This window comes from Silurus meridionalis, chromosome 3, assembly GCF_014805685.1.
Source record: "Silurus meridionalis isolate SWU-2019-XX chromosome 3, ASM1480568v1, whole genome shotgun sequence".
NCBI lineage: Eukaryota > Metazoa > Chordata > Actinopteri > Siluriformes > Siluridae > Silurus > Silurus meridionalis.
In genome coordinates, this window is record NC_060886.1 from 23,881,767 (window position 1) to 23,905,184 (window position 23,418).

The 23,418-nt window shown below is 39.2% G+C and overlaps 1 protein-coding gene across 15 annotated transcripts in view; it reads right to left on the bottom strand.

Moving 5' to 3' along the window:
- Positions 1 to 23,418, bottom strand: part of tns1b (tensin 1b) — a 244,776-nt gene that overhangs the window by 125,292 nt on the left and 96,066 nt on the right. The window lies entirely within an intron of this gene.

Genomic DNA, 23,418 nt, shown 5'->3' on the forward strand with positions numbered 1-23,418 from the left:
AGAAAGAAAGCACAAAATGGTCCATGGTAGAAATATATGAGTGGTATACAGTGTTTTTAGATAATAGGAGCTGTCACAGCCTTGCCTGTATTATCATTTGGGTTAAGAATAGATAAAAACTCCTTTCAGATAAATCTAACTGGTTCTTCTCTTCTTGATGACCTCAATAGCAGAAACATTTGTAATAGTTTGCCCCTAAAATAGTATGCCTTTGAAATGTTTTAAAATGCATACAATCTTCAAACATCATTAAATAGCAAATTTTCAATTTCGCTTCTGTGTTTCAAATCTGAAAGTGATATCTTGTAGGTCTTAGGCCGGCTAAATAGAGGTATAGTGGTAGTGTGTGTGTATGATGTTCATTGATCTTCACAGTGCCATGGCTCCTTCTGAATGGACCTACTGTGTCTGAAAAAGTTAGTTGATCTACACAGACAGTGAAACTCCAACACCCTGTGAGAAAGGGAGGGAGGCAAGGTCTCGACACATCTCTCATCTCCCTGCCCCTTTCCACTATACCCAGGGATACATATGGTCAACACTGTCCAGCACCTACACACTACACACACTGTTCTCTTTAACTTAGATGTCATTTCACTGACAGGGGAGGACCTTGTGCAACAGTAACTCCTTACTCACGGCTGAAATCCCCTTGCCAAGGTGGTGAAATGCCCCAAAGCTCCACCCGTTGGTTCTCAGAATTCGATCACCAGAGGATATGGGGGCCTAAGGAGGGGCAATGAAGGGCAAACTGAGCTAACTGGCTATCTATTAGAGTTCTTTTTTGCAGGATATTTTACTTCTCTCGGCTCTTGGTTTGCACAAAAATAGAACACTCAGGTTAAACAAGCATGAAGAAAACTGAGGTCTTACAGTGGAGGCCTTCAAAATTCAGCTAAAAACAAATGCTGTATCATCTTGTATTTAATTCTTTTAGCATGTGTATTTCTCCATCATGAGACTAAAGATGGGACAAAGTCAAGTGCATTTCCACACAAGGTAAGGTTTTGTGGCTTTCAGGAGAAGATCAGAGAGGTATGAACCATTTTGGCAGGTTTTGGCATTCCATTTCAAGGAATTGAAGGATATTTTAATTAACTTGTGAGTCGTCTGTTTGGCTGGGAGTGTTGCAGATGTGAAGCAGCCTGTTCTGAATTTCCTTCCAAAGCATATGTGTGTGTTTGTGTGTGTATGCATGTGTGCATGTGGGTGTGTGTGTGTGTGTGTCTGTGTGTGGGACTAGGTGGGTTGGTGGGTGGGCTGATGGGGGTGTGGTGCTTATCATCAGGAAAGCAAGACCAATGATCGGCAGTACGTCTAAACTCAAGTGACATGGAACAAGCGTAAAACCAGCCACTGGAACGAGTATAAAGAATACTTTTCATCAACCTGAAACTGTATACACACTACACCTAAGGTATGCCATGTGTGGAATTTGTAAAGAATGTCCTATTTCAGTTGGGGAAAAAAGTTGAGGGAACACTGATAATTACATATTTCTTAGAAGCCATTTTAGTTCAAGGAGTAGAAATATGCACATGGGTGAGGAATGTGTGTACCCCATGCCTAATATTAAATACTGTGTGTTTTCAGAACATCTCTGACCTGTACAGGCATGGACTTCACAGACCTCTAAAGGTGAGCTGTGCTATCTGGCACCAAGACATTCAAAGCAGATTATTTAAGTCATATAGTCAAGTTGCAAGGTGCATCACACTGCTTTGCTGTCTTTACATAGTGCGTCCTGACGCCATCACTTTTCCGCATGATGTAAAAAATAATGAGATTCTTTCATTGGTCCATGGTCAATATGTGATGCTCACATGCCCATTGTAGGTGCTATTGTATGATAGATATAGGTCAAAATGGGCACCATGACCAGTCAGCGATGCAGCTCTATACCCAGCAAATTTGTTTTACAGTATTTCATTTGTGAGACCAGACCAGACCCTACAGTCTTCACTCCCTATGTGAAACAATAAGCCTTGAGCACCGTGACACTGTTTTCGGTTTGCTGGTTGCCCTTCCTTTATCCACTTTTTCAAAGGTATTAAAATTGCATATTGGGAACACCCCAGAAGACATGCTGTTTTGGAGATTCTCTGATGTAATCACATAGACCATCTTTTTTTGGCACTTATAAAGTCACCCAGATTTGGACACATGCATATTTTTCCTGCTTCCAACACATCAACTTCAAATCTAACTGCTTGCTTGCTGTTCTGGTATTATTCATATACAGTTGAACCCACTTATCTCGACCTCAGTTAACTCGCCAACCCTATTAAGTCGACGTTTTTGAAATGGAACTGCCAAATTTTCGCTTTGTCTTAGCATTTTTTAATCGGTTATGTCGATTTTTTTATGTCGCCAAACCCTAATATCTCGAGCACAAGGGGGGCAAATTTGTCACTTAACATCGGTTATGTCAGGAATCCCCCTGCCATGCCCCCTTTGGCGGCGGCATTCCCCGAAGCACCCTGCTTCTTCTCCCAGGCGCTCCTCGCAGTCATGCTGATCACAAACACCTGACACTCATTCACTCACTTATCCTATCTCCTATTTAAGCCCCTCACCTCCACACACTCGCGGTCCGTTATTGTTTGTGCATGATCGTATGTGTTGGTTCATGTCGGTTTGTGTAATCGCGTATACGTATCCCGCTACGTACCCTTCTTCTCGGACTCCGCATTTTCTCAACGGCACCCCGGATTACCCCGATCCTGCTGTTTTCCATGTTCACGCTGTCTGCACCACGTTTATCCGTTGCTGCCCAGCGCTGCGCTTTCCATAGCGCGGATCCGTGGATTCTCTACACAAACTGTCTCTGCTTTCACAGAACTTCGTGGACCGTGCTCCCGGAGCGCACCACTGGATATTACTGCTTCGCTACAAGTATTGGTGGATTATCTTCTGAGTATTCTCAGTTTGTTTGCGTTTACTTCCGCCTCCGCCTCCTTATCCGCATTACAGGTTACCTCGATCCGCATGACCAATCAAAATTGCAGCAACGCTGTTGTGTAAAAAAACCTCTAAAAACACGTGCATGCACATTCTCATTGAATAATGCACATCATGTACATAAAGAAATTTCAAGCACGTTAATATATTGTCGCCATTTTGGTTTTTGTTTGTCTCGATCATCGGTTATCTCGACGCTTTTTGGCGACCCCCTAGGCCGGCGACATAACCGGGTTCCACTGTAATATATTGAGATACATATATGTTACTATACTACTACTAGTATTACAACTACTACTACTGCTGATAATAATAATAATAATAATAATAATAATAATAATAATAATAATAATGTACATAATAATTGTATCTAACAAATACCATGATGCATATTGTGTACTGTGAAGATCAGTATGCTAGAGCTGAAGCAGAATCTGTTTTTTTACTTATATATTTTAAACAAATTAGCTCCAGTAATCAAATCGAATGAGCCAAAAAACAAATTCCCTTGGGCTTTCAAACAGCTGCAATGCAGTACAACCTCTCTGATTGTCCTCTAGTGAGGGTAGGTCATGCCTATAATTGTGTGCTCACTGATGCACAGAAGATTGAGTTTAGTTGTTCTTCCTTACACCAGCTGAAAAAAATGCTGTCTTGACTTTTTAGGTTTTATTCTTCTTGGCCCTGTTTTTGATCATTTTGTCTTCAGATCTATTTCAAAAACAAAAAAATGGTCTTATATACGGTAATAATGTGCATACTGACCATAATTAAAGGAAATATGAAAGTAAAATACAAATGTACAAAACGGAAGCTGTAAATGAAATATATTAGTATATATATATAGTACTTCAAGTACACACAAAGGAGCTTTGGCTTTACAGAAATTACAGGTGTAAAAAGGGCAACAGATCTACAAGCCCTGGAGAAATGCATTCGCATGTTTGTGCTTGTGCTATGACTTTGTGGATTTGACACCTTCCTCACCCTGATAGCAGTCAGCCACTACAATGTGGTAAAAGTCAGCACATAAAACACCCTTTTGAGCTCTGTGGAAATGATTAGCTAAGCTCTTATGGCAAGAGACAAGATGTTACATCTGGGATTTAAGTTCTGACTTCATACAATTATTTAACTCATTTCTCAGTGGAAAAATTTCAAAAGAACTTCTCACACCCTGAATATTACTCTATACAACACATGCCTCTTCCCATGACAGGCTGTCCCACAGAGATACACAAGAGACACGTTTCTCTGCACGTGAGTCCTGGGGTCAGCTCCTGAAGCCTGGAAGGAAAGAGTGAACTTCCATATTGGGTGTGAAAGTGTTCTGTGGGGCCCGTGCCTGCCTTTGCCTTGTTAGGAAGTCCAGGTCTTTTGGTGTATAAACACAGCAGGGCAGAAACAGCAAGGAGAGGGAGGAAAAGAAGCATGGAATGGAGTGAGAATGAAAATGAAATGGAGGACAAGGAGATTTGGAAAACAAAACCTTGTTCTGTATCTGATTCAGCGGATGAAGTATGTTTCGACATGGGAAGGGTGGACAGGCATTTCCCGAGTCAAAATTTTTGGACGGTTGGTCAGTAGTCTCAAAGGACTGGGCTGAGTCGGGGTACAGACAAAGCGGCAGTGGGATTTCCTCTTAATTCAGCTTTATAATGCAACGTGCAGCCTGTAGACTGATGTGTACCTGCACCTACTGTGCACCAACAACAAACGTTTCCTTTTCCTGATTCCCAAAGGACAAAACCATTGTTTCACGTTTTGGCTCACTCAGCACCAACGCAACTGTACAATTATTCACCAGTAACAGAGCTGAAAGCAGGCCACAGCAAACAGTGTATCGCCAAACAGCTGGGTTTGTGACTATAGCAGATGTTTATTGTGCTAGTGTGTGTCATTAAAACTGAACATGGTACTGCACTAGGAAACCCTATCCTAGATACATAAACTTCTGTGTAGCATTGTAACAGACATCAACTATTATAGCAGGTCATAGGCCAGGCCATAGGCCACCAACCTCCTACATGATGACTGTTACAAAAATAACAACCTCACATTCAGCCTAGACCAAGCATTTGCATGTCAGGTTTTTTAAAGTCAGTGCATGAGACTTTTTAAGAATATTTACAAAAACTAGGCAAGCATAGAAATACACACAGACATGAAACAATTATCATATTGAAATTATCACTACAAATAAATGTCACTATGATGTTTGTAATCTTTTCATGCAATGTGTGTACTTCTTGGTTTAACACTGATATTAGCAGTGACATGACAATTCACAAGTGTGATCAAGATCACCTAAGATTCACATTATTGCTTTACATTCCCATTATAACAGTTATTTTGCTATTATTTATTCACCCTATAACTACAGCAAACTTCTATTTAGTACACTGTCTTCAATAATTCAGTTGCTGCTCATTATAACAAGACACTAAAATCTTTCTTTATACCACGCCCCTGGTAAATTCTTGATTTTCATTAATCAGAACATTGACCAATTGAATATTCTGTAATGAAGAGTATATTTAACATTTAATTATTGAGTCTCCAGTGGCACTGCTTTGTAGCAGATGTAAAAAAGCTACTAACGTTAATATGAAAATTGATAAGATATTAAAACAAGTGTATTCATATAAACCATGCCGTTTGAAAACAGAAATTAACTCCGTCTGATCAAACAGAATTTATAAGTGCTGCAGTAGAAAACCTAAACAACAAACTACCTATCTTTACAACTGTGTTTTAATAGAACTGTTTTTTAAATAGTTTTATGTTCTGTTTACCTCTTACTTAGGTCGGCATGTGGCATAATTTTGTTTTCAACACTTGGTGAGATGCAAAGTAAGAGAAGAGAATACCTGTTGTCCGAGTCTATACAGAGCATTCGTCATATCAGAATAAGGCGAGCTGTAATATACTGTGCCCACTAAGATTTTTATGAGAGGCTCATCTGTTGTGTATTTAGTGAAGGACCACTGCATGAAGCGTATCTTGTTCTAATTCTACACTAATAATACAAGAATTTTGAGGTTTCTGAAAGTGCTGCATAATTCACAAATGCATCTGTTGAAACAGATGGTTGCACATCAGGACAAATCAAAATATTTATGTGAATAAGTGACTTACAGAGAGAACAGTTGGCAGTCTATTTTCTCAGCATGTCAAGAATGCTTAGTGTCCTCTGATCAGAATCAGGGATGCTATCTTTACAATGAATAGCTGGGTTCAATAGTCAGAGTTTATAGCACACAAGAAATGCAGGTGTCTTGTTCTCTGTTAAGTTCCTATACTCTGCTATACTGGCCTCTAGTGGCCCGAATAATTAATTGTATATGGTAGAATCCCATATTAGCAATGCTTTATATACTTTGGAAAACTGGTCTATATATCACAGAAGCTTGTTCTACATAAAATATCCCTTCATACGTTCTATTCTACAATGTTATTTAGCTATTTAAATAAATCGAATACACTCTGAACAATGAAAACAGTCTCAGCCCGGAAAAGGGTTTGTTCGCCACTTCCACGAGTGGTACCACTGGCTTACAGCCTCTGAGGAGCGTTATGTGAGTATGCATTAGGAGTACGATGTATTTTATTTTAATTTCTTTTATTTTTGCCATGTTATTAGACAAAGATTGATTCTGATCTGCTCCAGGTGATGTACATGGCACAATTGTGGTGGTAGTGTAGAGGTTTGGAGTCTTAACTGTGTCTCTCGCTTTAGTAAAATGGTATTCACCCTCCATATGTGAAATGACTCTCTCTCTGTAATGCCATGCTTTGTTATATTGTGTTTTTTTGTATTGTATTGATGGTTTCTATAATTGCAATGATAGTGGCTGATATTAAGAGGTGAATTAAGTCGGGTAAGTCCTCACTGAAGGCCCAGGTACCAAATGCACGGCCCACCACCGACTCTGAATGAGATGCCAGTCCATCTACAAGCATGTGTTTTTCGAAGACCCTGAAGAAAACCTTCAAGAGAAGTACATGCACAAATTTGGATTGAAATTCAGGATCAAACTGGAGCCCCCGAAGCTGTAAGGCGCCAACACTAGAATACTATACTGCTGTTTCTTAAACATTATGATGTTACCAATTTGTTTTAATGAATATTATAGTTGAAATTTGCTGCAACATAAAGACAAGATGCTAGTATATAATTGTGTAAATATTTCTAGAGTTATGACGTTCTGAACAGAAGTGAATTTTGAAAGAAATATTAATTTATATAATTATATTATTTTAATTGGATAATGGCTGCAGCTATAATATACCCACAATATGTGGGCTAAAGTTGTGGCCTTTGAGTGGGGGATAATCAGTGGTTCATATAGTCTGTTTTTGTCTTGTATAGTCTAAGCTAAATGTATTGTGTTATTTATGTTTGTACATATGAGAGTCACCAACAGCTGGAACCAAATTCCTGGTGTGTGTGTCAACACACTTAGCCAATAATTGATTCTGATATTTGATATATGATATTTCTAAAATTTACTTTTGCAACTTGCATCAAATTGAAGGTTGTAAACTCAAACCTAATGACTACATTAAAATAAAAACAGGTTTTAATTAAACTGCTTGGCATTAAATTCTGGTGTCTGGGATTATTGATTGATAGAACCCTGCATGTTTAGATTTTCAAATGTTTTATTTTTCTGCACTGTGGCATTGGAACTGGGGATTTTCTATGTCTTATCTATGTCTTCAACCTGACCAGATAAGAATGAAAATATGCTCATGTTAATTGGATTATACTTTTTATTAGGCTCATAGCTCTATTATAATTCTATAGCTATAGATGTTAATGAAATTGCAGGATGTATATTGTACTCTAGAAGAAAATAACTGTTTAGTTAGCTTATTCAGCTCTACTGGGTTTTAACTCTACTAAAATATAGCTAAAAAGGCAGAGCTGTGGACTGGAGATCAAAATGATGTACTCTTTTATCCAATTACAAATACATTATAAAGCTTAATCATCCAGCCAACTAACAAGATGTAAATCCTAGTTGAGTTTAATATACTCACAAAGTATCATTGTGTCATTTATTTGCATGCTTTTGCTTTAAAAAAATAAATGTAGCAATATGAGTAGTAGAAGTAATAGTTATACTAATTGTAATAATAATATTAATAATAATAATTTACAGTATTTGGAAGACACGCTTGTCATACACTTTGAGTAATGCCCTTAGACCTACAATGGAGCAGTTGAGGGGCCTCGCTCGAGAGCCCAGCAGTGGCAGTTTGCTGGTGCTGAGGCTTGAACTTGTAACCTTCCAATCCAATTGGAGTCTAATGACTTAACCATTAAACTACCACCTCATAATAATAATAATAATAATAATAATAATAATAATAATAATAATAAATGACTATGAGTACATATTCCAGCATTCATTCCCTGATATTTACATGTTTATGTGTTAAAATACTTATGACATAACACCTTTTTAATGTCGAACCCAAATGTCTTTAAAAAACAAACAAACAAACAAAAGGAATGGCCTTGGCATTTCAATACTTTAGGAAGGAATATACATGTCTGCATTTAAAATAATGGTTTTGAATTTATCCCAACAAAATGTAGGTTTCTGTGAGAATACTGTACAAAATGATGCACTGATTAATAGAAACATTTTGCTTAATAAGAATCAGTTACGGCTTCCATACAATCTATACAATCAATACAGTACATCGTCGTTTCATATTTAACTGCTCAGTTTAACTGTTTAGTGTTATAGTTACGCTTCAGCTAGAACAGAGGGAGAATATTATTACTATAATAATAACAAGAAAGTCACACAGATGAAACTAACAAACTGCACATCAAGCAACTGTACACAAGGGGGCAGTGCTACTTTAGCTCATTTTAGGAGGCTTAGGGTGCTTAAATCACGTGGATTATTTAAAATCACAACAGTGACTGTGCATGCAAGTAGACATATAAAGAATACCATAAAAAATCATTTAATGGGTACAGATATGCGCTGGCACTATGTGATGGCCAAAGTGCGCATTACAAACAAAAATAAAGAGAAGGAGCTGGAGATTTTTATATAAATATTTAACAGAGAGACAGGGCTGAAATAAATAACATTGGCGTAGGGAAATTGATTAAGTTAATGATATTAAAGTCTGAGCAGAATGAGTCCGTCAGCAGTAGAAGTCACTTGATTGACAACATCAATCTCCATTTCTCATTTCACTAATGCAATTCAAGGAGAGCAGCTGCAACTCCAGGACATTCTAACAAGCTACGGGAAAGGGAGTTTGGATTATGTAATGTGTTTGTGTGTACAAGGTAGGCTGTATAAGTCAAGAACCTGGAACTGCATGATGTTGACATATTGGAATAGTGTGCGTGTGTGTATTAACACACACTAGAACCATTTAGTTATTCTTCCTGGAGGCAACTCATATCTTGTTTCATTCTGCCAAAGGTGACCTGTAGGGCTGTTTGCTTTTTTTTTTTACTCTATAAGGTAATTGTGCACCTCAGGCTTTGCTGTTATCATTATTCAGTAGGAAAACAAAATGGCATGCCAGACCAAGCCAATAAAACTGCCTAACAAGTTATTTTTACACAGATGTGTCATCTCAGAGAGATTGTATTGCTTATGAGCTGCTGGAGCACAACACACACTGTTCATTGTAGGTCAGAAAATGACAGCAAAATGTAGGCCCTGCTCTAAAATAAAAACAAATAGATGAGTTTGTGTTGCAGTGGAGAAATTGCATAGCGCTTACTGTCACAGCACCATATACAAGTCAGACTAACACATAGCAGAACCTCTTATACAACCAAACACACTGGAACCTCATCCACAGCTTAAAACCACAGAGAAGAAGACACTGCCACAGCATAACCCACACAGACACACAGGAACTTCAGTTTCAAACAAACACACAGCAAACCAAAACAAAACCTCTTCTGTACACACAGTGGATTCTGTTTGATTCCCAAACACATACTAAAATCTTAGCTTTTACCACATTTAAACCCTTTCTCACAACCGAACACACAGCAGATCCTGCTGTACAGAGAAACACACAATAAACCGTCTTTCACAGCCAAAAACAGACACACACACACACATATACACACAACCCTTTCTAAACCTGAAAACAAACTAAAATCTTTCAAGTGCACCCCCTTACCCATCCCATCCCTCAGCCAAATACACACTGGACCCTCACCAACAACCAAACACACACTCAGGGCTTCTTCTTTACTAAAACCTACACTGAACACTTTACCTTTGCTGCACTAACGATGGTACAACTCTCTCAGTGAACACACATCGAAATCTATTCTACAGTCGAAAGCCCACCAGACACTCTCCAGTACCAAGCATACACATTCGTCATCTCCTCTGCCACTGCTGAACACATAATAGACACTCTAGCACAACCAAAAACAATATAGACCCCAACTTACAGACCCTTTTCCATAACCAAATACACCTCAGAACCCCTCTTACCGCCAAACAAGCACTAAGATTTTACACACACATATATATCACACACATATCAGACTTTCTTCTAACCAAACACACACTGTATCTTCTGCCTCAGGTTAAAAACGGAACACATTCTGGATGACTCAGTCAAACAATAGTGCAGGGGATCGTTGTCCAGATGTGGCTACAGAAAAATATTTTATTATAATGAACCACTTGAAAAGAACCGTACCAGATCTGATCAACATAAGGGATAAAAACCTGGTTTTAGTTATGCAACCCTAGCTTTTTTGTAGCAGATCATTTGGTATGGCTTGTTGCAGCCAATCACATGTATTTATGTAAAATATTTCCCTGATGGCAGTTAATCAAGAAAAATGTTCACAGATTTCATAGTCATTGTGTTTGAGTACTTTGCTTCTCCTCGTCGAATTCGAAACAAACTCAGAACAGAACAGACTCATCGGTTCAAAGTATATGATGCCAGACAAAATTGATAATGTGAGGCGCTAGATTTTATAATAAATACTATTAATAATAGCCAATAGCTAAAAGTTAAAGTTTACCTAGTTTATTTAATGTAATTGGACCTTCAGAATATTTGAGTTTAGTAGAATACCCCTGAACTAGCATATCCAACCCTGTTCAAAAGCAGAATATAACCTAGAAACTCTTGCATATTCAAACACACCGGCCCCTCTGAAAGCTAAACTGTCTCCTCCAGTTATTGGGATAGAACGTAGCAACATATCCTGGCAACAACACAGAGGACATACAGGTGACGGAAAGAACAGCGAAGCATGTGACTCTGGAATGTTTGTAAACAGAGTCTGGAGTGAACGGGAGCCCGGGACACTAACAGAGGTCAAACTGTGTTAGAAAGTGCCAAGTGGCTGTTAGTGAAGGCCATGCCCTTTTAATGACACATCATTTACAATTTTTTTATTTCTTCAGAGGTGTGAGGCAGTGTGCTGAAGAATTTCTCCTGTATACTCTTGAACAGTGTCTTGCCCTCTATCCAGCCCTACTGAATCCTGCCCTCTCACAATGACCAGAACGAGCCGCCATTGTTCACTTTGTGCTCTCTATAAAGAGGGCTGTCTCATAAATCAGGTTAATCCAGACATAGGACAGTGCAGACACGGGAACACAGTGGTTTTCAGTGTGTGGTGGGTGATGGGGGTGTTAACCAACACTCCAATCTGGCATGTCATGCTAGTTTTTGACCTGATGCCTACTTGAAGATTCCACTGGTGGCTTACTGATAGAGATGGCAGAGAACAGCAAATGACCAGTGATGACAGCTGACTGAAACCATCTCTGATGTTGCTCCAATTTCAGACTGTGCTTTCAGTCTCAGTTCAGTATAATCCATGCTGCTCTTGTGGCAAGATAAGCGGTGTTACATTCATATTGCCAAAGTGTACTAACATACATTTATCTCTCTCTTATGGAATAATGGTAAATTCTTGGCTTCAGACTTGAATGCTTTGATTACCTCTCTAGCTAGCATTTGAAACCTGGCTGAAGAAAACATTCATTCAACAAAGTCTGTTTACAACATTTCACTTTTAATACATTTATAATACATTTTACCCCAAATTCCAAATATAATTGTAACCATCATTAGCACTTGATGTGTCCAAAGAAAAAACTGCCCAGCAACTTTACTAACATTACCTGCAAATTCACAAATGAAATAACCTCAGGGTTAGGGTTAGGGTTGGGTTAACCCAGTCTGTAGGTCACAATGTAACAACTTGTAAGAGGGTTTTACAAAGGGGCAGTACTCTGAGTGTGAGACTTATTGTATTAGAACATTTTTATGCAGGGACAGAGACAGAAATAGCAGGCAGGAGACTGGACACAAGGTCTCAAGTCGCAAGGTCACATGTCAGCTGTTCTCATATGCAAGATGGGAATAGACAGAAAGAGAGAGTGACCAGAGTAATGTGATATGAGTGTGTGTTTTAATTGTGGTTTTACAATCAATGTGGATTTCAATACAAGGAGAGGGACATATTGTACCAGAGAATGCAAGAAAAGCAAGAGATAATGTGCAAAGCAGTTTTATAAAAGGGGAGCAATAGGTTTAGAAATAAGTAGTCTTTAAGTAAATGATATAAATTACCATTAAAAGGTGCTGCTTTAATTAATAAGTGCATAATATTAAGGACATTGTCTTGGCAAGAGATGGGAACACTGGGCATGCCCAGAGGTGATGCTAAGTAACACAACCTAAATGCAATGACCTTCGGTTTAGGTTAACATGCACATATTCTAATAATGTTTTTGGGACATGCATGGGAACTGAAGAACCCTAGTAAACACAGCGAGAACATGCAATGGCCCATCCAACTCTAGACAGTAACCTGAGCTCAGGGTTGAACTGAGGACGCTGGAGCTGTGACTTGTCAACATTACCTGCTGCACCACCATGCCACCATAATAACATTAATGATTACAAAGATTTCTCTTTCTGCCTTTTGGCACAGACTTGAAAAGGTTTTACTTCCTTCTGCTTTTATTAGTCTTTATCAGTAACTAATTTTACTGATGTGGCATTTAAATGTAAAAAACACAATCACCATGTAGCCCATCACCTATACAGGATTCACCTACATCCAGGAATCAGGCATCACTACACACAATAAATGAAAAGCTTCGAAAATAACATTCTATAATAATAGAATAGATCCACTTATTATAAAATAAAAAAAAACTTGAAAACTGACTCAGTCCTCTCTCAGGGTTCAATCGATAGATATTTGCTTAACCACCAACTGTCTCTTTTATTTGCAGGTGAAGCAGAGTCTGTTTACACTATTGTTTCTTTTTTAACGTTCTCAAAAAAAACTGTTACCAATGAATCCTAAAAGCAAATATGAATACTACTATAAGCATGGCCTTTCATTGACTTGTAACGGTAACTTTAATTTCTCTCTGGACATGGTGCTTACATCTAACCTTTTAATCAAAGAGAGTGCTGTTAAAAAAAAAAAAACACAGAACGCCCACAGCCCAGGAAGAGACCCATAACCTTTTGACATTTACTACACTTTTCCTTGGCACATGCAGTGCAGAGCCAGCAGGTGGCTTCATCATGATGGAGCTGTCATCCATAAAGACCTTGATTGATTGTGTTGTGGTTTAAACGTTAGGAATATTTACCTTTTAGAGCAGCTGCTTACCAGCTCTAACTCGCTAATGCTAGACTAATCAGCCTCAGTCTCGAGAGACGGTTGACAGTGACAGATTTGATGGCACTAAAGGGAAATCGTTACCTTCCTTGAAAGAATTAGTCTAATGGCACGAAATTAAGACAGACACATGCTTCAGTCACATATATAAATTGATTTGTATATTGTACTTCTATCTTGACCTTGAATAATTTTCTGATTTCATTTTTGTCTTTTTTGTTTTTTGTTTGATTAAAGAATTTTCAAAACACCACAAGGCAACTCATTATTGTCTTGACCAGTGTTGGGCAGTAACACGTTACTAGTAGTAAAGTTGCTTTTGACAGTAACTAATACTGTAACGCGTTACTTTTTTAAAATAAAGTAACTCCGTTACCGTTACAGTATGGTGCGTTACCTGTTACTTTTTTAAATGAATTAATTTTGGCTGAAGTGTAGACTACGGCCTAACCTGTTTACAGCAGCGACGCATTGTAGGATTGGTGGATGAACCACTGTAAACATAAAGAAGACGCAGTGTGGGCGTGTCTCCGTTTATTCTGGTCTGTGCGGCAGTAATGGTGAGTCGAAGCGAGAGCAAAACGAGTTTCTCAAAGTGGAAACATGCTCATTATTTCACTTTAGTTGAGTATAAAGACAAAAACTTTTTAGTCAAATGTAAGCTGTGTCTTTCTGGTTCGAAGGTCGTATCTACTGCAATAGCAGCACCTACAGAAACTCCATGCCTCGACGAAGCTAGAAGCTAACCCGGTGTTATGTTGTTCATTGTTAATAGTTTTCATACTTAAGCTGTAAAAGGAACATTTTTAAGAGCTCAACACAACAGCTTTTATGATGCAGAAGCCACTTTAGTTTTTGATTCTAAATATATTATTCAGCTTGTTTTGTTCTTTATTTCAGAAATCCTTGTGATATTCAGTTTGTGCTGGTCTGACTTTAATAAAATAGTGTTTAAAAATTACTTTGTGTTTAAGTCAGTTTTGTGTTTGTATAGAACATAATGCAAAAAAGGGCATTAAGGGGAACATTAAAGAACGTTCTTTAAAAAAGTAATTAAAAAGTTACTTTTAATAATAATGCATTACTTTTTTGCGTAAGTAATCAACTAAGTAATTGAGTTACTTTTTGAATGAAGTAATGAGTAACTGTAACTAGTTTTGGTAACTAGCACAACACTAGTGTTAAACCACTGGTAATATTCATGACACAAAGCATGCATCTTTAGTGTTGTATATCCATCTTTTGTTCTTACACAACAATGTTGTGTTTAGCAGTCTATAATGATATATAATATATGGTTTGCTCATTGTAGTTATTCAGTGGTGCTTTTAAATTATCAAACCTGATGGTGGGAAAACATAAAAGCATGCCTTGGAGAGTCAGTAATCCTATCTATAGCTATAACTCAGCCATTAGGGTTGCACAAGCCAGTGCACTTAGTGCCAGGCTCAAGCCCGGATAAATGGGGAAACCTTGTGTTAGAAGGGGCATCCAGCGTAAAACGTGAAAATCAAATATGTGGATCACAAACCTAAATGTGCTTTTACCGATCTTTAATAATAAGGCAGATGTACAGACCTGCAGTTACTACAGGGGAATTAAGTTGATCAGTCACACCATTAGGTTATAGGAAAGAATAGTGAAAGCCAGGCTGGGAGAAGAGGTGACCATCTGTGAGCAACAGTATGGTTTCATGCTACGAAAACAATATTTGCTTTGAGAATGTTGATGGAGAAGGTCAGAAGAAGTTGCACTGTGTGTTTGTGGATTAAGAGAAAGCATACAACAGGGTGCAGAGAGAGAGGAGTTGTGGTATTGTATGAGGAAGTCAGATGTGGTACTGTGGACGTATGGTGAAGGATATTCACCAGAACTACAAACAAACACTACAGTAATCACATTAAGGTACGTAATTTCTCTATTATGGCGAACATCCAGTTCACTCAGTGTGTGAAGTGTGACATGTTTAGTCAGTCTTTCTCCGTTGTTAGCGATAATTTTATCTGTGAGAAGTGTAAGCTAGTTTGCTCTTTGACGGAGAAGATCTTAGCATTAGAGGAGCGCATCCAGAGTCTAGAGAGAAGTAGTGAGTGTGAGAGCAGTCCAAGTTCTGCAGGGGAAAGTCTGGATGCCCTAGGTGAAGGTACTATTCCCCCGACTCCGGCATTAGAGCCCTCGCAGCGGGGCGAATGGGTGACGACTCGGCGGCATACTCGCAAAGCCAAAGCTAACGCTAAGGCTCGCCCACGGAGCACCATTCCTCTCCGCTTCACGTGTCCAACAGGTTTGCTCTCCTCAGTGAAGCACCCGCTGAGAAACCTGAAAGAGCTCTGGTTTTAGGAGACTCCATTCTGAGGCACGTGAAACTAGCTAGACCTTTAGGGGCACCAGCAGCACAGGTTATGTGTATACCGGGAGCCAGGGCGCCGGACATAGCAGGTCAGCTTAGATTCTTAGGAAAGCACAGGTTCTCTAAGATAGTTTTTCACACAGGAGCTAATGATATACGCCGACAGTCAGAGGTTACTAAGAGTAACATTATAGAGGTGTGTAAATTAGCGAAGGCAATGTCCGATGCTGTAGTATGCTCTGGCCCCATCCCAATGCGACGTGGCGATGTAGCCTACAGCAGGTTATGGTCGCTGAACTGCTGGATGTCCGAGTGGTGCTCCAAAAACAATGTGGGCTTCATTAATAATTGGAGCATTTTTGAGGGCAAGGCTGGCCTGTTAGGGCGGGACGGTGTCCATCCCACCCGGGAAGGTGCTGCTCTCATTTCTTGTAGTATAGGTCATAGTCTCAGAACAGCACTAGTTAACAAGTGACTGTCTAGAGCCAAGGCCAGGGAGCAGACAGACAGGCTAAACCGACCGTCTGCTAGCTGCACAGAGTCGTCACTCAGGATCCACCATATTGAGACTGTGTCTGTCCCCCGAGCAAAACCAAAATATAGGAACTATCAGAAAGTCTGTTTAAGTAACCTGATTAACATTAAATTAAATAGGACTGAACGCACAGCCAGCACCTCTGATCTAAAAATAGGATTGTTGAATATTAGATCTCTCACGCCAAAAGCGCTTACTATAAACGAAATTATTACCGACCAGGAGTTTAATATAATGTGTTTGACAGAAACGTGGATTAAATCGAATGAATATGTAGCATTAAATGAGGCGAGTCCTCCTGGGTATAGTTACATACACCAACCCCGTCTAAATGGCAGAGGAGGCGGAGTAGCAGCTATTTATAATAATAATCTAAACGTCACACAAAAGACTAAACACAAATGTAAAACATTTGAAGTTCTCTACACCAACATAAAATATTCAGTGTCTGAAAGCAGGTCAAGTCAGTTAATTCCACTAATTATTATTTATAGACCCCCAGGGCCCTACTCTGATTTTCTGATAGAATTTGCAGATTTCATTACAAATCTAGCTACTTCTTTAGACAAAGCATTAATTGTTGGAGACTTTAATATTCATTTTGATAATCAGGAAGACTCCTTAAGAGCAGCAGTTGTGTCCATTCTAGATTCAGTCGGAATTAATCAGAATGTTATAGGACCCACTCATAGTGGTGGACACACTCTCGACTTGTTGTTAACATTTGGATTAAAAATAAAAAACTTAGTCATAATTCCACAGTCTGAAGCTATTTCAGACCATTATCTAATCTCGTTTAAAATTTGCCTTAGTCATCGCATTTCTACCTCACCACGTTACCGTGTTAGCGTACTTTCACGTCAGCTACAGCAGCGTTTATTAATTATCTTCCGATATTACGATATTAGATAGATCTCCGTCAGACCCGCAGAGCTCGACTGGGCCACTGAACATCTAGAAACAACGTTACGTTACACTCTAGATGATGTAGCTCCCTTAAGACCAAAATGATCAGGAGAAAAAATTAGCACAGTGGTATAATGATCATACGCGCACCTTAAAACAGACCACTCGAAAACTAGAGCGTAAATGGCGTCAAACAAAATTAACAGTATTTCAAATAGCATGGAAGGAGAGCCTCCTAAATTATAGAAAATCTCTTAGTGCTGCCAGATCAGCATATTTCTCCACCCTCATAGAAAATAACAAGCATAATCCTAGATTTTTATTCAGCACGGTAGCAAAATTAACAGGAATAAAAGCACTGCGCTAACATGCACACCATCAATAGGTAGTAATGATTTCATGAACTTTTTTAATAATAAAATTGAAAACATCAGGCAAGAAATCCAGGCGGTTAATATAAATCCAAATTATTTTACAAGTAACCCTGTAGACAGCAGTGTCATTATAGCAGACAATCAATTACAAAGCTTCACTACTATTCATGAGAGTGACTTAATTTCATTAATCTCCTCATCAAAATCATCAACCTGTATTCTCGATCCCTTGCCTACTAGTTTCTTTAAACAGATAGCTCCAGAGGTAATCAAACCTGTTTTAAAAATAATTAACTCTTCCATTAGCACTGGTTATGTACCGAAATCCTTCAAACTGGCAGTTATCCACCCCCTTATTAAGAAACCTGACCTTGACCCATGTCAGTTGTCCAACTACAGACCGATATCAAATCTCCCCTTTATATCCAAAATTTTAGAAAAGGTTGTAGCACAGCAGTTATGCTCACATCTGCTTATGAATAACATTTTGAAATGTATCAGTCAGGATTTCGGCCTCATCATAGCACAGAGACGGCGCTAGTTAAGGTGGTAAATGACCTGTTATTGGCCTCTGATCAGGGTTTTGTCTCCTTACTTGTTTTGCTCGACCTTAGTGCAGCTTTTGACACCATTGATCACACTATACTGCTTGCTAGACTTGAGAATGTTGTAGGAATAAAGGAACAGCTCTCTCTTGGCTCAGGTCTTATTTGACTGATCGCTATCAGTTTGTGGATGTAAATGGTGAGTTCTCCACGCTCTATGAGGTAAAGTTTGGTGTTCCTCAAGGATCTGTCTTAGGCCCACTGCTTTTCTCTTTATATATGCTGCCTCTTGGTGAAATTATTCATAAACATGGGATTCGCTTCCATTGCTATGCTGATGACACACAGCTGTATATTTCAGCAAAGCCAGATGAGAGATCAGCTTAACAATGTTGAGAAGTGTGTAAAGGACATTAGACAGTGGATGCTTAATAACTTTCTTCTGCTCAACTCAGATAAGACGGAAGTACTTTTACTAGGACCACATGCAGCTAGAAGTAAACTTTCCGATTACGTAGCATCTCTGGATGGTGTTTCTGTTTCAGCATGTACGGCTGTCAAAGACCTTGGTGTGATTATTGACCCGAGTCTTTCCTTTGAGTCTCACGTGAATAATATCACCAGAATCGCCTTCTTTCACCTTAGAAATATTGCTAAGATTAGAAATATGATGTCGTTACAGGATGCAGAAAAACTGGTTCATGCTTTTGTTACTTCTAGATTAGACTACTGTAACGCTTTACTGTCTGGGTGTGCGGTAAGTGCATCAATAAGCTTCAGTTAGTCCAGAATGCAGCAGCAAGGGTCCTCACTAGATCTAGGAAATATGACCACATCACCCCTGTTTTAATCAGTCTACACTGGCTCCCAATCAAATCTCGCATTGACTATAAAATATTACTACTGACGTATAAAGCACTCAATGGTCTCGCACCGCAGTATCTGAGTGAACTTCTGTACCAGTATGATCCTCCACGCCTACTTAGATCAAAAGGTGCTGGCTATCTGTTGGTTCCTCAAATAATGAAGACTACAGCAGGGGGCAGATCTTTCTCTTATAAAGCCCCACAGTTATGGAACAGCCTTCCAATCAGTGTTCGGGACTCAGACACAGTCTCAGTGTTCAAGTCGAGGTTGAAAACGTATTTATTTAGTCAAGCCTTTTATCAGTAGATTTCTCTTAGGTAAAGGCACAGATCTGGAGGGAACATGGATATAGAGTGTTTGGTGAACTGGTATATTTGTATGCTGTCGTCCCTCACATTCACACGTTCACTCAGGTTTGTTGACGGTGGTGTGGTGGGTCGTCTCTTATCCCAGAGATCCCTCATGTCTGTGTTACCTTCTGGTTCTCCCTTTTAGTTATGCTGCCATAGCGAGTCTTGCCGGAGTCCAAACTGCACAGTGACATTAACTTTCGTACACCAATAGTTACACTTAATAATCCATATCCTTCTCTTCCGTCACCCTCTCTCTCTCTCTCTCTCTCTCTCTCTCTCTCTCTCTCTCTCTCTTTCGGTCGAGTTAAACATGCTCCTGAGGCTCCAGTGACCAGTGTTCCTGCCCCTCTCCCTCCTTGGATCTTCACACTTCTGTGCAGCTCGGGACGGTCTCTTAATTCCGGAGTAGAACGGGTGCTTTGAGGACGGATTGGACTGTAGTTGGTGTCGGCGGTCTGCTGCACTGACTCGGGAGTGCAGTTTGCTTCTGATCATCATCACTGTACCCCACAACATTGTATATCTGCTTCAAATGGACATTTGGTGCAACCCAGATGAGGATGGGTTCCCTCTTGAGTCTGGTTCCTCTCAAGGTTTCTTCCTTATGCCATCTCGGGGAGTTTTTCCTTGCCACAGTTGCTCATCAGGGACAAACATACTTACAAAGAACATATTTATGTTTAATCACCACATTATCTGTGTAAAGCTGCTTTGAGACAATGTTCATTGTTAAAAGCGCTATACAAATAAAAATGAATTGAATTGAATTGAATGTGCCAGAGAAGTATGTGAGGCTGGTGCAGGACATGTATGAGAACAATGTGACAGCAGTGAAGTGTGCAGTAGGAACAACAGACAGGTTCAAGGCAGAGGTGGGTTTGCATCAAGGATCAGCTCTGAGCCCTTTCCTGTTTGCAGTCGTGATGGACAGGCTGATGGACGAGGTCAGACAGGAGTCTCTCCGTGGACTATGATGTTTGCGGATGATATTGTTATTAGTGGTAAGAGTAGGGAGCAGGTTAAGAAGAGCCTGGAGAGGTGGAGGTACAAAATGGAGAGAAGGGGAATGAAGGTCAGTAGGAGTAAGACAGAGTACATGTGTGTGAATGAGAGGAAGGGCAGTGGAGTGGTGCAGTTGCAGAGAGAAGAGGTGGAGGAGTTCAGGTACCTGGGGTCAATAGTGCAAAGTAATGGAGAGTGTGTTAGAGAAGTGAAGAAAAGGGTGGCAGGAGTGATTAGTGATAGAAAGGTATCTAAATGAGTTTATTAGAGGGAGCATGCATGTAGGACTCTTTGGAGACAAGGTGAGAGAGGCACGATTGAGATGGTTTGGACGATGGGGTATATTGATTGGTATACCTGGAGCCAACAGGAAGGGGGAAAAGAGGAAGACCAAGAGGAGGTTTATAGATGCCCTTATTCAGAGCAAATCACAATTATAAAATTAAGCAGCTGAGGACTAAGGACTATACTCAAGGACCCTTGAGGGCAGCTTGGTAGAGCTGAAATGTAAACATAGTTTCATCTGCTAGAACATAAGTAATAAAAGGAAGTAGCTTTGCTGATGTACAAACAGATGCAAACTACAGTTTGCAAGCTACATGTATCATTCCGAAAGAACGTTTCTGAAAAAGCTAGAAATCTCTTTAGTTCCCAGGTCACATCTCTCATGAAGGGAAATCCATAATAAGAACTAAGACATCAGACTCTGAATGTGCACTACAGGATGCCTAAAATAAAGAGTGTGGTGTTTTCTTGAAAGTGACAGTGCTTGATATGTCTTTTTTGTTTTTTTGTTACATCTGGCACACTCCTTTGTGTCTGTTGCTCAATAATACTGTTTCTCTTGGCAGAGCTCAAACCTTCGTAAGGCCTGATTAAATATCTGTGACAAGCTGATGCAGAGATAACAACTGGCATAATAACAAGCAGGATTTCACAGATTTCACTTGCATGTAAGTGGGCTGTTTTTACAGGCAGCTCTGGCTGAATGTGTTTGGCCACTCATTGGCTTGTTTTCTTCAGGAAGATATTGTTTCATTAAGTCTTTTCCTTGCTGAGATCACAGAGCAAAGGCAATACCTTGGAAAAGTTCTGTGTATGCACTCAGGCCAAACTCTAAGAAACAATAAATACTCTCTTTTGCTATCTCTTTTCTTTCTTTTGGTTGCAGGCCAACCATATACAATAGACCTACTGTAGAGTATCGTGTCCTGCAGACATTTCCAATGGCTGGACCTCAATAGGTTTATATATTTGGATTATTGTTTGCCTTCATGATTATAACCCTTTAACTTGACCTGGGAAGACAGAAGATGTCTATATGAGATTATCTATACACATATACAAAAGGTTACGTAAGCTAGGTCTGCATGCCACAGCATGCCATTTCACTAACAAATAGCCAAAGTTTTTAGCACTTTCTAGTTGTTTTCACACAGTGAACTTGACACATTTTGTGAGCTAATCTAAAATTTTGTTTATTTAAATGGGACAGCACAACAAAACCCTTTTTTTTTTACTGCATTTCCAACATATGAATTGTGGGCTAATGCAGGCAAGGGATACTAAATCAAGGTCATGACGTGGTTTCAATGTGACTTAAGCTAAATGTCAGAATGATGTGTAACTGGGACATACCTCTAGAGAATTTTAGAGTTTGGCCATGCAGTGTTATGAAATACAGTGGCCTTTAAGCGGCCTGGTGTCTAAAGGCTTCCTCTGAATCTCAGAGCTCATTAATCTAAGACAGAAGCATCCCTGGTCTCCCTTTACCTTGCACACATGTTTTCCCTACTTCTAATATTTAAAGACCCCCCCACCACTTATTCACATTTTCCAGAAAAATAATTCAAATCTTTAGCTAGTTCTTATATTGCCATGAGTATTGATGGCCTGCCATGTTGTTGATATACAATCTCACCAAATATATTTGTCACAAACAACATTTTTATTTATGTCTGTGTGATCACTAAATATCACTGGGGTCCCTATCTATGAGAATCTGGTGGATGAGATGAAATGTAATAAAACCACCATTATTGCAATAACATCCAATTTTCACATTTCAGAGCTCAAAGTCTAACAGCCCCAAAACACAAGCTTATGACTGTCTTTCTTTTTGATCAGCTAAAAAGTTATTGGGTGGAATATGTAAGCAAAAAATAGGTTTGCTTTAGAACGGGAATAGATTGTACCACATAGCACTGTGCTGTCTTTAGATAGATACAACTTTATTGTCATTGCGTGGTATAGGTACACAGCAACGAAATGCAGTTTGGCATCTACCAGAAGTGCAAAGAGTAGAAATTGTGCAAATAGACAAATGCAGATAAATGTGTAGCATATGTACAGCATGTAATGTGTATATGTTTACATATGTCCAATGAATAAATATACAGGCTATAGCAGTGCAAAGATGTGTGGACATTGTTTAAAAGTACAAATAAATGGTTCTAAGGCTATGGCATTGAAAAAAAAAAATGTGCCGACACATTTTATATACAATATAAGTATTTCCTTTTCATCTTGTTGGGTTTAATATTTGGTGAGCACATCAGGGTTAAGATTATTGGCCCTGGTTATTAAAAATAGAAAGAAAACATCTTTTGGATTTTTTTTGCATGGTAATAGAAACCTTGTGTCACAGCATACAATTCCCCTGCTGTTTTTCTTCCCCATTGTCTCAAATGAGATGGACAAACCCTTTCCATAAAATCTTTAGACCACACTCTCCTCCTGGGATTTAATCAGTTTAATGATCGAATCTGATCTGCAGAGGCCTCTAGCAGTGCTGGAAGCCAGCATAATTGCCCCTTTGCTATAATCTCTGCACCAACCCAGTAA